The 13,201-nt window shown below is 44.8% G+C and overlaps 1 protein-coding gene across 3 annotated transcripts in view; it reads left to right on the forward strand.

The window, feature by feature from the left end:
• The window catches only part of GRHL1 (grainyhead like transcription factor 1), a 52,784-nt gene that overhangs the window by 20,180 nt on the left and 19,403 nt on the right, over positions 1–13,201 (forward strand). The window lies entirely within an intron of this gene.

The following is a 13,201-nucleotide window of genomic DNA, read 5'->3' on the forward strand; positions in this document are numbered from 1 at the left end:
GGAATGCCTCCAGTCAACCAACACGGAGTAAATTCTTAGCAACTGGAAAGTTGGCTTAGAAGAAGTCGATCTGGGGCAGACTGGGAGAAAGGTCTCTGTTTGGAATTTCTTACCATTCTTTTCGCTGGACTCTGGCTTGGAAGTGTTTCAGGTAGTATCCTCTGGCGTCTAGGCAAGAGGTTTGTCCAGACAGAGGGTAAAATGCACTGACTCCTGGTGGACATTCAGAGCGCGGGGGAACGAGAGGGCGCATTCACTGCAGCACACGGCTGAGGGCAGGCGCCCGGCGCCTCACGCTTCTCAGTGGACAAGGGAGACACTCGGCAGCTGAAGAAAGCTTTGGTTTGGTAGTGAAACCTCTATCTTGTGAAACAGGTTTGAAGTATCCCGTGTACTTAGCCGCCATTTGTGCCGTCACTTGAATTTGTTTTTCTTTCTTTCTTTTTTTTTTTTTTTTTTGGTCAAATTTTGCCTCTTCCACCACCCCGCCACTGTCAAGAAACACTGAGCTCCTCTCCGGAGCCGCCTTCTTGGACAGCTAGTCACCTCAACTCTCCTTCTCCGGGTCCTTCCTGGAAATTCCATCTGAAGTGGTTTTATAAATCTGTCCTTTCAACTGGTTTTGCTCCGTGCAAGCCGAATCGGAGAGCTCTCTGGCCTGACGTGAGCAGTAGCGGCTGGATTTACCTGAGCAGTAGGGGCCTTGGGGTCAGGCTCCTTTCACAGGGCAGTTCTTTGTGCAAGACTCCAAATCCTTTAGTAAATATAGGTAAACTCTCTACATTAATTACTCATTTGGGGACTTTTTTCTTTAGCTTTTTTCAAAATGGAAAATATCTTATAATTAGGAATTTTGACTGGAAGTGCGTGCCTGCCAGGTCTGCCCTCATGACCCATGGGCTTCCCTGTCCCATTCTGAACCTAGAGATGCTGGAATGTGGTCTGTTTGCCTTGTGTCACACCTGCATCCAGTTCGCATATTTCACAACGGACATCCTACTTATTTGGGACAACAGGTGCCAAATCACTGTATCTGCCAACTGTCCTTAAGTTCACCAGGTCCTGCTTAAAGGCGAGGCCACAGGGAAGTCAGTATGTGAGTACCTCCAGCATGTCTCTGTGTGTCTCGCTTCCCAACTCCTTCTCTGTTTCCCTGTCTCTCTCTCTCTTTCTCCTCCTTTTCTCTTTCTGTGTCTCTGTGACTTTTCCCCTGGCCGCCTGAAGTCTGTGCAGAAACCGGAGCTGCTGTGTGGGCGGCGTGGGAAGGCGGAACTGAGGCCACAGAAGGGGGGAGGACTTACGAGAGCCTTGTTTTTTCTTCAGGGAGACACCCTGCGTAGAGGTAGAGGTGAGAAGATGTTAGGTTAGTGCCCTGCTCTTCCCAGATCCTTCGCCTCTGTTCTGTTAGCCCTCCAACTCTTGTTCTTAGCTCCAGTTCGATGGCCTGAGAAATAGCACAAATCCCAGTGGCACATTTGGAAGCTTCTAGTTCAGGCTGCAATCATTCTATAGGAGGGTGTTTGGAATTACCTCACACCATCAGAGTAGTGGGGGAAGTATGGCTTTCCTAGGACTGTCCAATGAGTCAGTAGCAGAACTGGATTCTAGTTCTGGGTTTATGACTCAGTCTTTGATGCCTTCTTGGTCTTGGTTAACGAGGCCGGCACACACGGAGTAAGTCGGAGCTACGGAGATGAGACAGAACTAAGATAATCAGGGTTTGTTTGGTTTTGTTTGTTTGGTTTTGGTTGGGGAGGAGGAATGTTGATTAGGATTAAGTGTCTTCTGTGTAATACTCAATAAATGTTCCTGTCGACTTAGACTGCAGCCAAGAACTGGGTCTTGATTTCTCCGGTGACGCCGGTTCCCACTCACTGTGGCTCCAGCTGGCATTTATCACTTCACGTCAACGTATTGAAAAAAGGGTGATTTTATTCTCATTAATTAGTGCTTTGGATTTAGGGTGAGAATAAACTTTGTTTTTGACTTCCTGTTGCAATTTCATATGTCAGGAGGTTTCTAACTAAGAAGAGCTTCTTTTAGATATGTTTTCGAGTGATCTTTCTGATAAGGAAGAGAGTTCAATTAGAATTTGTTCCAAAGTGTCTGCTTTCAATTAGTAGGTCAGTTACATTCTAGGAATAAAAATGATAAACTTTATATCTGTATCTGACTAAGCTGAATTTTAATACTAGGTTGGGTGAAAATGATAAAGATTTCCAGAAGCCTGGGAGTGTATCCAGGAGAGCTGCCATGTCTTGAAGGGCACCACGTCATCAGCTAAATCTCTGTGACTTATGTGAAATCAAACAGAAACTTTAATTTGAAGGATAGGCACCTTTCATTTCATGCCTCATGATCAGAAAACAACCTCTGCTCACAGCCATTTGGGAGTCACTTTTTCCTGTGACAATTTTTCCATGAGGTCCTCTCCAGCTCTCTGTGCTTCCACGTGGCAGTATGGTTTCTGGAATGCCGAGTCTGGAGCCGGGGATGCGGGTCCTGGCTTTGCCTTTGCCTTCTACTTCCTGTGTGCCTTCTACGGTTTTTGTGTCTTCAGAGCCAGGGCCTCAGGCACAACTGAACAGTCTCTCCAGACTTCAAACGTGTGGAGTGGCCGGAGTCTGGACGGCCCGCTGCTCATGCTGAAGGTCATGTTTGTTGGGTATACAACAAATACGGAAGTCCGTTTTTGGAATATAAACACATTTCTGAGCTATCAGTTTTTTGAAACATCTTCCGTGGATAAATCAACCTACTTTCCTTTTTTCTTTTCTTCTGTCTGACAGATCTTTTCTCTTTTCTTGCTTATGTTGACCAGACAGTTGAAACTATCTGTGCGCCGTAGCACACTCATGGCAGATATATAATAGTGACGTAGGTAACCAGGTATGCTCTCGGCTCCAAACGCAACGCTTTTCCAAAAGTCTGCTGCACATACTCTGGTTTGCAAAAGCAAAATACCATACTTCCTTGAAGGATTGTTTCATTTCAGTCATTACAGACTGATTTAAATTATTTCTAACATCCTTCCAGGAAATTCTAGGCAACATAATTAATCTGTCGCTAATATGTGGGAGAACTGGCCTAAAATCTCATGTTGTGAAGGGTTGACCTTAACTGTACACTCACTCCTTCAGCGGATTCTTCATTGTACTTCTCTGTGCAAGCACTGTGAGGGCCAAAAGAAATGACTCAAGCATAAAGCCTGTCCTCAGAAGCAGTGATACTCTCTCTGTGATGCACAGGTCATCAGTGAGGTTAGAAAAACTCTGAAGTCCAGGGGGATGACTGCTTTCAGCCAAGGGGATCCACAGAAGGCTTTACGGAAGAGGATGCGCCTGCTGGGGTTCTTTGAAAGCCTGGACCTACAGAATACTTTTGCAGAGTCGTTTGATGAGATCCTTGTTCTCTTTCCTTATTTTTAGCTCCCTCACAGATTATCTGTTGTGAATTTAAGTGGAAAAGAGGCAACTGGAATAGTTTAGTTTATGGAGCTGCTTTGACATACTGAGGGCCAGACATTGTGTAGTGAGGAAAACAACAGTTGGGATGCTACCATGCCCCTTAGTGTGGCGTGAAGCCTCAAGGGAAGGGACAGCTTGTTTATTTATTAAATGCAAAATTGGTAGATAACCTGCAGTTTCTGTAGTAGATGGTCACTGTGGAGAACAGCTTTAAGTGTAAAAAGCCGGTAAATGCAAGAGAAAATCACCTCATGGCTCATTGTGTGGTTTTATCTCTGCCGTAAAACTTACCTTCTCTTTCTCTCTCTGTGTACATGTATATATGTATTTATCTATATAGATACAGGTATGTATGTTAGTGAGCCCTGAAATGCCATAATCTTTTTCAAATTAACTGAAGGGATGTGTGTGTGTCTGTAGAGTTGATTTAATTACCCATTAGATATTTATTTCATGTCTGGTATGTGTGAAAGGTTTCTTGGCATTCTGCTCTCTACCAAGATGAGCTAGGTGTGCAAGTCTACGTGGAGGAAAGTTGTGAACATAAATAACCTGTGAACTTGGGCAACAGGTTACATGACCTCTAAGCCTCAGTTTCCTCATCAGTGAAATGGGGTCAGAATAGTACCGATTTCATAGGTTGTTTTGGGGGCCAGAGTCAGGCGCACTGTAAGAATGCAGTAAGTGTAGCTCAAACATCATGGCGGTGTGTAGTTTTAGTTGACTGGGGTTTAGGAATTGGGGGTCATTTATTTAGTGAATACGTGGTTCTTCTCGCCCAGGCACTGCCAGGGTGCTTTGGGAATGTAAAGATGAGTAAGACATGGCCCAGATCTCAGAAAACTCAGAATTTAGTGGAAGAGATTGCCACTGTATTAGGACGTCGATAGAAGTTAACACATGGGAATAGAGCTTCCCTTAGAATGGGAGGATTGGGGAAAGGTTCCTCGAGATGAAACTGTTGACAAAAAGACAGCCAAACGTTCAGAGCCCAGAATGGGCCAATAGGCTTGGCAAGTCGGCCTGTAGAACGGAGACTACTGGACCTTGTTTGAGGTTGGAAGTGAGCAGCAGTGAGGGTGTGGGGGGTGTTGGGCCCTGGCGTGCCCTAGTAAGGACCTTGGACTCTACCCTGTAAATGAGTTTGTCTTAGAACGTCAGGGTCTTGTGGCCAAGTATATTGAGGTTAGAATTTCTCTGAGATTTTTAATACTGTGTTTTCAAGTCAATTCGGTGGTAAGACTTGTTAAAATCACAAGTGTTTTGAAGTGAAGTCCATTGCTGCCAGGACATCTCAGTGCAAGTGTTTGTGCTTGGGTATCAGGTTTGGTCCAGATTAAGGCCAAAGGAGTTCTTGGGGTGCCCTGTGATCAGACATTTTACAGCTGTTTGAATAGAGTAATATTTTTCAAACTAGGATCTAGGTTATATTTTTAGGGGTTAAGGAACGTTTCTCTCTCTCTCTTTTTTTTTTACAGATTTTATTCATTTCTTTAGAGAGAATATACATGAGGGGGAGGGGCAGAGGGAGAGAGAAAATCTCAAGCAGGCTCTGCACTGAGCAGAGAGGCCAGAATCAAGAGTTGGACACTTAACTGACTGAGCCACCAAGCCATCCCCATTTTTTTCTCTTTTAAAAAGGATACGTAGGGGCGCCTGGGTGGCTTAGTCGGTTAAGCATCTGCCTTCGGCTCAGGTCATGATCCTGGGGTCCTGGGATCAGGTCCTGCATCGGGCTCCCTGCTCAGCAGGGAGTCCGCTTCTCCCTCTACCTCTCTTCCTCCCCCATTTGCTCTTTTGCTCACTCACTCACTCTCTGAAATAAATCTTTAAAAAATAAATAAATAAAAAGGATACATATATTATTCACATTTGAGAAATACTGAACTAGTGAGTAGGAAACATGGCTGGAAAGGTAGATTGGTGTCACATAGAGCATCTTGAACGCTGAGGAACTGAGTCACTATTACATAGATGGGGAGCTCTAAAAAATTTTGGTAAGAATAAAGGATTAAGATTTGGGGGCGCCTGGGTGGCTCAGTCTTTAAGCATTTGCCTTCAGCTCAAGTCATGATCCCGGGGTCCTGGAATTAAGTCCCACATCAGGGTCCCGCTCAGCGGGAAGCCTGCTTCTCCCTCTCCCACCCCGCCTGCTGGTGTTCCCTGTCTCACTGTGTCTCTGTCTGCCAAATAAAAAAATAAAATCTTAAAAAAAAAGATTAAGATTTGTAGCGATACTGTATTTGGTGATTGCCTAATGTCAATGAAGCAGTCTCTCTTTCTTTCATTTCATTACCTGATTTGTAGCCATTTTATTGTTCAGAGGGCCCTTTGGTAGAGGTTGGGAGAAAAAAGGTTAATTTGTGTGAATTGATATTAGCTCTTTTTTATCATGTGTTTTTATTTTGGGGGGGCACCCTTGTACGTATTTAAAGTTTTGTAAGGATTTGAAAGTCAAGATTTGGAGATACTGTGTAGCCTTTTTTGCATGCGCATGATTTTTCCATCATTACTGGCATGTAATTCAGGACCATTTTGTAATAGGCATTGGAAGAAATACAAAAAATGTGCCAATCCCTTGAAAACACTTTAAAAATGGGGAACTGTCTCTGCTGTCTTAGGCATCGAGCACTTAGAATTACCGTGTGACGGAGTGACAGAAGTGTTGGGGTGAGGTGGCGCGTTCAGGGCCCGTGTTGATTCCTTTTCGTGTATGAGGTGATGAGGGGCTAGGGAGATGCGGTTCTTTACCCCACACTGAAGCTCAGAGTCTGGTCACGGGGGGGGGGGGAGGTGAGCTGCTTGGTCCAACCTGCTCAGTAGTAAAATGGGGCTGAAATTCTATTTGGGGCCTTAGGGAACACGCCTCACCGCAGCTCCATCTACTGGTACTGGGTCTTCATCGATGAGAGTGGTACTGGTAGAGCATGGAATAAAGGTTCTTTTAGGATTGAGGGGCAGAGAAAATAAAGATTACCGAAGTGGGAGAATTCCTGTAAAGGATCTGCGAGACTGGAATGGGAGTTCGGAGCTAGGTTCAGACGGCCCGGATCATTTGGATTCCTTCCTTCCGAGGGAAGAGAACCACTGAAGGTGTTCGTGGTTTCTCTGGCCTTTTCATCTTCCCCGCCATCAGGGTGGTGTTGTGTGGATGAGTTCCTGGGACCTCTCATGGACTCTGATGAGTCTGACACTTTGTTACTGGTTTAGTTTAAAAATTGGATCTCTTAAGAAAACTTTGTCGGAGTTGTTAAAACTGAGCTGTTATACTGATCCTGGGATTCGGTTCCTGCTTATATCTGCTTTCTTAGCAACTCTACAGGTTCATATTTTGAAATTTTTTTATTCTACTCATTGAATAAATCAAATTATGGCAGTAAAAGAAAACTATTTTCATCATTATAGCAGCAATGTTAAAAAAATATGCAAAATTCTACCTAGATCTCTCAGTGGGAAAAAAAAAATTAAGACTATATTATTTGGATGTCAGGTTCTTGTACATGAATAATAATATAAACAAGTATTAACTGTTGTGGTAAAATTTTTTAAAGCAATAGCCCCTTTTAAAAGATTTTATTTACTTGAGAGAGAGAGAGAGCATGAGCAGGGTGAGGGGCAGAGGGAGAAGCAGACTTGCCACTGAGGAAGGAGCCAAGACAGGGCTCGATCCTGGGACCCCAGGATCATGACCTGAGCCAAAGGGAGGTGCTTAGCTGACTGAGTCACCCAGGCGCCCAGGAACAGTCTTTTTTTTTTTTTTTTTTTTTAAATATTGTATTTATTTATTTGACAGATCACAAGAAGGCAGAGAGGCAGGCAGAGAGAGAGAGGGAGGAAACAGGCTCCCTGCTGAGCAGAGAGCCCGATGCGGGACTCGATCCAGGACCCTGAGATTATGACCTGAGCCGAAGGCAGAGGCTTAACCCACTGAGCCACCCAGGCGTCCCAGGAACAGTCTTTTTCTTCATGAAAAATATCCTAGTATAGTGTACTTAAGTCTGCCAATTTCATTACTTAGCTTCTGACTCAACTTCTTAGAGTTTTTGTAACTTTTGACTGATAAATTTCAGGTGCTCTGTTAACACTTGCTGTGAATTAGGTGAGTAGAAATTATTTCTATAATTTCTACCCACAAATGAAGTTCACTTGTTAAAGCTCACACATCTGACCACTGTCTTTAGACTGGACGGTCAACGTGGTTTACCAGGATCGTGCCTTGGTTTGCTGTGTTGCTAGAGCCCAAAAAGAGTGAGTGAGTGGGGAGGGGGGTCTGTAAAATTCGTTCTTGGTTGCTTTCACTTCGCGGGCTGGGAAAACGAGCTTCTGAGGTCAGCCTGTGTTTTGAGCCTCGTGCTTCCTGGTGTCTTTCTCCCCCTCCCTTTTTCTCCTTTGAGGAGTGACCGTAGAGACCGCCGCCAGCTGTGCGAACAATAGTGTGTGGCTGCCGGAATGCTTCCTGGAAAAATCATCATAAATTAGTTCAAGATCTGATTTCTTGTTGGTTCTGCGCTTGTAAATGCCATTTAGAATAAAAAAAAATCCATACAAGTTAATCCTTTGATAATAGAAATCTTTATTTTGTTGTTTTCCTCACATTTTCAGCTGAGGTCTGAAAACAAAATCAAATCTTTTGAGAAGTTTTAAGTGTGTGAATTCTCAGCCAAGAATGAGGAACTACGAGTTGTTAGAAAACTGGGCTGGACGTTCGAGAAGGAATCTTGTAGAGCATCTTCGACCTGTTTAGCAGTTTATTTTTGTGGTTTGTTTTTTTTTCTCTTCTAGTGATTTTGGTTGGGAACATTAGATGCTCATCTTGAGTAAGATTTATGTTTCATTTATTTGAATAAAAGCAAACTTATTCTCAAAATCGGTGGCAAGGAAGCATGAAAACGGAGAAAAGGTTATCCCCGTGTGTATTTTATTGAAGGAGTAGAATGTGTCATCGTCATCTTACTTTTTACCTCTTTCCCACCCTTGGAGGGGATAGTGCAGTTTTTCTGTGACCGTGTTATAGAAAGTGTTTTTCTCTGCGCAGTGACTGTGGCCCGAGCTTTTGTTTTACCCAGATTTAGGTGACGTGGCCTGTAGTTCCGCCGCTGTGGGCGGTTGTCCATGAGGTAAAACCGATCCCAAATGTTAACGCTGCAAGGAACAGACGGTGCCCCTTTTCTTGGGGCCCCAGGACCTAGAGGAGAACTCTGCCTCGTGCTTCTACTCTTGTCCTCTCACCCGTTTTCGGTGCTGCTAACGAAAGATGGTCACCTTCCTAAATAAGATTCCTGGAAACAGCTTCTCCCTTAAGACCTACTCCAGTCCCCTCTGCGAGTGTGGGTCGTGTTGATAGAGCGTATGGCTCCCCACGTTAATGACACGTTAGCGAGAGGTGCTTCTTGGGAAGTCACTTATGTGGAAAGTGGAAATGTTGAATTACAAAAAGGGAAGTAATACTTCCTCGCTCTTGATTACACTGTGATGATGTAAGGGTAAGTTTATTGTTTGAGCACTTAGAGAAGGGGTTGTTCAGATCAGGGCTCAGCAAACCGCAGCTCTCTGCAAACCCTGGCTGGCCAGCGCCTGTCAGTGTAAGTCAAGTTTCACGGAAATACTACCACATCCACTGGCCCACGTATTGTCCGTGGCTGCTTCGGCTCTGTTACTGTGGCGTTTAGCTGTTGCATGTCATCCACGAAGACTCAAACACCATTGGATCCTGTTACGGAAGAAGTCTGCCGTCTCCTGGTTGAGAGAAATACGTGACAGCTGTCACACGCATCTGGGGCATGCTTCCTCTCAGCCGTGTTCACGCCCTGCTCCCTCTGCATTTTCCTTCTTTGGTGAATAACACACGTGTTAAGCGTGTGATGCGCACCAGGCCTGAGAAACAGGGCTGACCGAGTGTTCTGTCTCCAGGGCTCTGCCCCTCAGGGACACCGAGGGTCACCCGAACATGCGGTTCATCAGCCACGTCAACCCCTGCGAAAACCGCATGTTCTGGAGGAAGAAACAGAGGCATCATTTGATAGATTTTTAATAGGCCTTTTTTCTGGTCACTCTTTTTATGAACTGTGAGTTCTTGAGGGTGTGCGTGACCTTACTGAGTGGTGAGGCTGCGCAGGTGCTCTGACCTTTACCTTTCCGCTGTTTGGATGGATATGATTGTTCGATGGGGCTTACACAATTTTAATGAATGTGATTGTTCGATGGGGCTTAAAATTTTTTCTAGTGAGCAAACTTGATGGGGAACCTATACATACACATAGAATCTCTGAACTTCTTAAAGAAAGGAAACCGTATGTTGGGGCTTGTTTTAATCATCTCGAACTCTGGGAGCCAAAGGAGACCTTTGGTGGATCAAAGTGTAAGTGTAGAGAAACTTTATCACCTGATAGCAGTGGCTTTTATCCTCACTGGTCACTGGATTACCTGGGGAGCAGTATTAACTGTTGTGGTAAAATTTTTTAAAGCAATAGCCCTTGGCTATTGCTTTAAATGGCCTTGTGTCTGGAACCTTCCCTCCCCACCAACCCCCCCAGGCCAGTGAGAGCAGAACCTCTAGATGGGGCTTTACTGTCTCCGGTAAGGGCCACGTCCTCCGGGTGATTCTGACCGAGTCAGGCTGTGAAGCCCCCGAGAGCCCTGGCAGCGCCGGGGCTCCCGGCGCCATGGCGTGTGAGGCTCTGCTTTACGAGGTCCTTAACTCTAGACGCGTACTTCATGTCATTACCTGAAATGGCACCCTTACATGGTTCTTTTAAAATAATATGATTTGTTAAAAAAAAATTGATAAATGTATGACACAAAATTACTGTCACTAGTAAATACAGAGTTAGGGATAAAGGATTCATAATCATTCAGTATAAATATAGTCCTAGGACTCGGGAGGTAGGAGTGATCTGGACATCATCAGACTCACACCTGCGTCGGACAGGCGACGACCCTGGCCGCGCTCCCAGCACTCGGTAGCGAGGGGGCTGGAGCTCCCACGTTTCCATTCGCAGGCCACAGCCTTTCCTCTTGACACCTAAGGCATCTTGCGCTCTTGCTAGTCTGCGGTTGAGGCTTAAAGGTAGCAGGTGTGTCCCCTTCACTGGCAGCAGCGCGTACGCATGACTGTCCTGCTCCGAGAGGCTTCGTGGGCGCCGCCCTGGCTTCCTTCCCAGAGGTCTGCGGCCGCTCTCCGCCTCGTACCCCGCGTCCCGGGCCTGGTGCGCTTACCTCTTGCTCACTGTTTCCTGGTGGGTGTATGCGTTTATCTAGACAAGGTGGTGCTCTTTTAATACTGGGTTAGGGATGCTGTAAGCTTTCTTTGTTGCATGTAGAAATAATGCTGGGTTTGGAAAGAATCGATTTTAAAAATAGGACAAGAATGTGTGTAAGAAAGTGATTGTAAGTCATCCTTAGTAACAGGGGAGCATCTCCCTGAAGACTCCACATTTATACTGATCCTGGGGTTTGCTTCCTGCATATTTCTGCTTTGAATAGAAACTTGACGCTGGGAAGCAAGGGGAGGTTGGGCTTTAGGTTGGATTACCGTGAAATCCTCTTGTAAATGGAATATCACTTTGGGTGAGAGACTTCCTGGAATTGTTGAGGGTTAAGTGTAACTTTCCCAGGCTGCTGGTTTTGAGTCCTAAATTGAGCCATGGAGCCTAGAATGATAGAGAAAAATTGAGATTTCCCACTTGATTGTAAACTGGAAAATATGGTGATTTGGTTACTTGATGCGCTCAGTTCGCGTGGCCTACTTACTGTCTTTCTGTCTTTCGTGTGTTCCGTCTTTTGTCTGTTTCATAACCGATCTCCTTAACTCAGATTTGTAAATTGTATATGAAGTGTTTCTAACAGCCTTCCGTTGACTAGTGAACAATATGGGCTTGAACTGCAGAGATCCCCTTATATGTCACTTTTTTCCAATAAATATATTGGAAATTTTTTTTGAGATTTGCAACAATTTGAAAAAAACTCACAGATGAACCACATAGCCTAGAGATAACCAAAAAAGTTAAGAAAAAAAATTGTAAGAATATAGTATCTAATGTGTGTAACATGCAAAATACACGTAAATTGTGTTATTGGGAAGGCTTCTGGTCAACAGTAGGCTGTTAGTAGTTAAGTTCTGGGAGAATTGAAAGTTATATGTGGATTTTTGACTCTTGGTGGGGGGCCGGCAGTTGGTACCCCAACCCCCACGTTGTTCCAGGGTCAGTAGTATAGGAAAAGACATAAAGTCAAAGCACAAAGTTTCTGTAATGGATTTGAAATTCATACATACCACTTTTTCCTATATATCTAGATTCAGGTATTTTTTAAAACAAAAATGTTTTGTTTATTTGCTGAAAATGGGTTAACTGGAAAGAAAAACAGTGGGCTAGAGAAGGCAACCTGAGACCCGGCCGGGGGCTAAAAGTAAGTGTTGAGAAAGCTGTCACATGGAGAATATGGGCCTGGCCTCAAAGTATTTGTGGTCTAGCCATGGAAAGAAAGCATAACGCATGTCAGACGGCAAACCATTCCTGGTAGTAGAGCAAAGTGATTAGGGTAAGAAGTTGATTTGGGAAAGACAGGTTACAGTATAGGTATAAAGGGGTGGGGGGTAGTTCTGGATATAATTCTAGCCCTTTGCTTGCTTGCTTGCCTTTTTTTTTTTTTTTTTTTTTAAGATTTTATTTATTTATTTATTTATTTAACAGAAAAAGACATAGCGAAAGAGGGAACAGAAGCACGGGGAGTGGGAGAAGCAGGCTTCCCACGAGCAGGGAGCCTGATGCGAGACTCATTCCCAGGACTCTGGGATCATGAATTGAGCCGAAGGCAGATGCTTAACGATTGAGCCACCCAGGCGCCCCCAGCCCTTTGCTTTTTTCTACCTTGGGGTTAGTTTTAAAAAAAAAAATCTCTGGGCCTCCCCTGTAAAGGATTAACACGGTCTCTCAAGGTTGTGCAGTGAGATCCTCTCTTTAAAGCAGGTGCCCTGTACAGGTCTGGAAACCTCTGGGGCCCACTGCCGTGGTCTCCACAACACATGTCAGGGTGAAGGGGGACCTCTGTGGAGATGGCGCTGGAGCTGGTGCTCTGCAGATGTGGAGGGCAGAGAGGAGCTCTGGAGTTGACTTAGACTGAGACAGGAGGGACGCAGGAGGAGGAAGAAGGACAAGGACAAAGATGTGAGGCGGGGTGAGCATTAAGGTGTGTTCTAGGGGCTACGAATAGACCGGCCGGAGTGGAGAGCTAATGGAGGGACAGGATGTTAATGTGGACATGTTCTCCATCATTGTAGGGTGTTTTGGTCTTTTCCTTCTTGGAAATAGTGGATAGATGAGGGCAAGAATAAAACCCCTGTGTTTCAGGATTTGCAAACCTTCTAAAGAGAACATTCTTTGTCATTATGGTTATAATTTTCTTTCTCCTTACCCTGTGCACTCCCTTCTCTTTACATTCTTAGAGGATCCCCCATCCCAGATTTTCTGGCTTAAACTTCTCCCTGTCTGGGTCTTGGTTCAGCCGGTGGCACCCCACACTACTTGTAGTAAATCTGCCCTTGGTTGTTGGAGCTAATGTGCTGTTGTCCCCTGGACTGGAAGGAATGGAGGAGCATAAGGGTCTCCGGTCTCTGAAAGGCACAGATACTTAAAACTGTAATTCCAATACTATCCACTGTGTGGTGCTCACGCATCAGAAATAAATTCTGGAAATAAATGGTTGAAAGGGATCTCCGTGCATTGTGACCTTGTGTG

Source organism: Lontra canadensis, unplaced genomic scaffold, assembly GCF_010015895.1.
Source record: "Lontra canadensis isolate GAN:19392208 unplaced genomic scaffold, GSC_riverotter_1.0 scaffold32, whole genome shotgun sequence".
NCBI lineage: Eukaryota > Metazoa > Chordata > Mammalia > Carnivora > Mustelidae > Lontra > Lontra canadensis.